Here is a 3,272-nt window from a genome sequence, read left to right as displayed (position 1 = left end):
ATGTTCCTTTTCTCTTTAAAATATAAAACCATGTGACATATATCTTTACCTATAACCAAAATGTACTTTATTAATTTATAATTTGCTTGATCCAATAGTCAATGTTCATTCCTCTCTACTGTTAATCCCTAAGCTACATCTGAGACTATTGACCACTCCCTCCTAGTTGGGTATTGGCGTTCCTCAGTTGACTTTCAAGATATCCTGTTCACCCAGGTTTCCATTTCATTTCAATGGCTGTTCTTGCTCAGTCTTTTCTGATAATTTCTGTAAAAAATTTTTAAAAAAGTCTAAAACTTTAGTGTTCTTTTCTCTTGTTTCTACTTTAGAGCCATAGAGGGTGCTTTTAAAAATACACAGGTTGCACCCTTCTTGGAACTAAGTTTTAGTGTAGGACCCCAGCATAAGTATTTTTAATATCTTCATATAATTTCATCTTACAGCATACATTATAAACATACCTGAAACTTCGAGGAGCACCTGGTCCAGTCCTTGTACCCCCTCTTCATCAACAATGGCTCCATTTGTGATATCATGAAAAGAATTTTACTTCTATGTGCCTAAATCCATAATTATATAACTAATGAAAACCTCTTCCCTACAATGCATAGTTCTGTACCCAACTATCAACTCAATTGGGTGTTATTCAATAGTTCAGTCTTAAAACTGAACTATTGACTTTACACTCAAACATGTTCCTTCATTACTCTCTCCATCAGTAATTGGCAACTGTACTCTTCAAATACGAAACACACACATGCACACATTCATACACACACACACACACACACACACACATATACACACAAATGTACATGTAAATTTATTGCTGAATCCTATTGCATCTACTTTTTAAATGTATCTAGAATACATATCCCTATTGCCTTCATTACCACCACCCAACTTTCTGAAAGGATCATGTCTCACATAAAATATATTAAAGCCTTCTAACCTGACCTCCTTAGCAGGTCCCCATTTTTTGCTCTTCTGACACATAATCTCTGTGATCCACAACAGCTACCAGAGTAATCTTTTCAAAATTAAATTAGATTACCTTATTTATGAGATCACTGGTTCCTATTCTTGACAGAAATCATATAGTGATCTAGAAAGTCTGTGTAGCTCCATTTTTCCCAGTTATGACTTCCCTTACTTCATCTTCTATTATACTGTGCAACAACTTTGACCAATTGGACATTCATCAAGCACTATGTTTAGAACCATACCTTTGTACTGTGTGTTTACGCTGCCTGAAACACTAGTCTCTTTGTGCATTAACTAATTGCCATCTAGTTTAAATGTTTCTATTCAGTGAATACTTTCCAGATCTTTTAAAAAAAATCTCATATTACCGCACACTTCAGATCCTTCTTAATGTTGCAGTTACTTTCTCATTGCTGGACAAAGTACCCAAACAAAAGCTGATGATGGGAGGAAAGTTTTTAGTTTGACTTACAGTCTAAAGGGAAGCTTTATGATGGCAAAGAACAGCAAAGCATGTGCAGATGCTGTATATCACCTCTGCCACAGCAGGTAGAAAATAGCAGCAGAAGACTGGGACTAGATATGGCCAGGAGAAGCTGGTTTTAACACCCATAAGCCTGCCCAAACAACATACTTCTTCTAGCAAGGCTTTGCTCAACCACTGAGCCATCCCTCCAGCCCTGTTTAATATTGTTTTCAATTAAAAAAAGAGTACATAGCTTTGGATCTTGTGGACAATTTTTCCTTCTCATGAACATACCATATTTATTTCCCTATCACTGACTACATTGCTGGAATCACCTATATAGTCAGGTGTTACAAGAAATCTGTATGTGTTTGATTATAGCTGTCTATAAACTTCATGTTTTGTACAGTATAGAAAAATAATGAGACATACTTTATAATTAATTACCATTCTGTCATGGTCCTTCACTTGTCAGTTACATAATTTTCTAACTAGTGTATTGGTATTCTTCAAGAATTCAAGCCATTTTCAAAACTCTACCACTCTTTTTCTAGGTTGTAAGCTTTCAGAATAGGCATGATGATTTTTACCAACTTCTCAGCTGAACACCAAGGGAATCTGTCTTTTGTTCATTAAAATGGAATTGTTTATTCCATAAATTATTGTTTGATGAGGACCTAATTTTTTTTAGAAGCTGGGCGTGGTGGCACATACCTTTAATCCCAGCACACAGGAGGCGGAGGTAGGAGGATCACCGTGAGTTCGAGGCCACCATGAGACTCCATAGTGAATTTCAGGTCAGCCTGGGCCAGAGACCCTACTTCAAAAAACAAAACAAAACAAAAAAAAAAAAGGAAAAATATATTTTTTAATCTGGAAAACAAATTTTATAATAGAATATTGTAGCTAGAAGTTACTTTAACACAGAGTTAAATGATGGTTTGCATTGGTAGTTTAGACAAAATTATTCCAAATAAAACAGATTGGCATAATGATTGTATTTTTCCCTTCAGTGTGAAGCAAAGAACAATCATTTCTAACATGACCATGACCATGATTTTGGCAGTTCTAAATCTATACGAGGATCTTCACATCTATTCACATACACAACCCCAAATTGTGTGAGATGAGTCTAATTATCCTAATTTATAATCCAGCATGCAGAGAAAAAAAGAAAATTAAATAAGAAAAAATACTTATTAGGATCTCACAGTTAATATGATACTATGCTAAAATTACAATTCAAGTTTTCTTTCTAAAAATAATTGCTATACATACCCAGCAAGCATCTCATGGACTAGACACTAGAAAGGATGGGGAGGGAGGGGAGGGCATCAAAAGGGTGGGAAACACTAATCTAGACCCAAATGGCAATGGTACCATAAAATTCTACTTCCTAAAAGGCAGACCAAATGGCTGAACCTTCACCAGGCCCTTACAGGAAACACCTGAACCACAAGACACTGGAGAGGGTAGGATTAAGTCTAACCTTCTACATCTTCCCTCCCTCCCTCCCTCTCTCTCCTCTCTAACTCTTGTATATTAGTTATCTTTTTCCTCATTTTCTTATTGGGCACTGACCTGTAACTCCCAGTACCAGCATGGGGCTACCATCCACAATGAGCTTTTGATCAGAGAGACCTACAAGTTTTCCTAAAAGCCAGACAGATTTCTGTCAGAGTACTTGATGACCCACCAAAGGTTAGTGGTAAGACCCTATTACTGAAGACACCATATGCAACTGACACATAAAATGGAATGGCATGGCTGGAAGCCAGGAGGGAGTTAGTCCTCAGACAGTCATCATGTCTAGTGCCAGAAG

This window comes from Jaculus jaculus, chromosome 10 (assembly GCF_020740685.1).
Source record: "Jaculus jaculus isolate mJacJac1 chromosome 10, mJacJac1.mat.Y.cur, whole genome shotgun sequence".
NCBI classification, from domain to species: domain Eukaryota; kingdom Metazoa; phylum Chordata; class Mammalia; order Rodentia; family Dipodidae; genus Jaculus; species Jaculus jaculus.
This window is presented reverse-complemented; position numbering follows the sequence as displayed.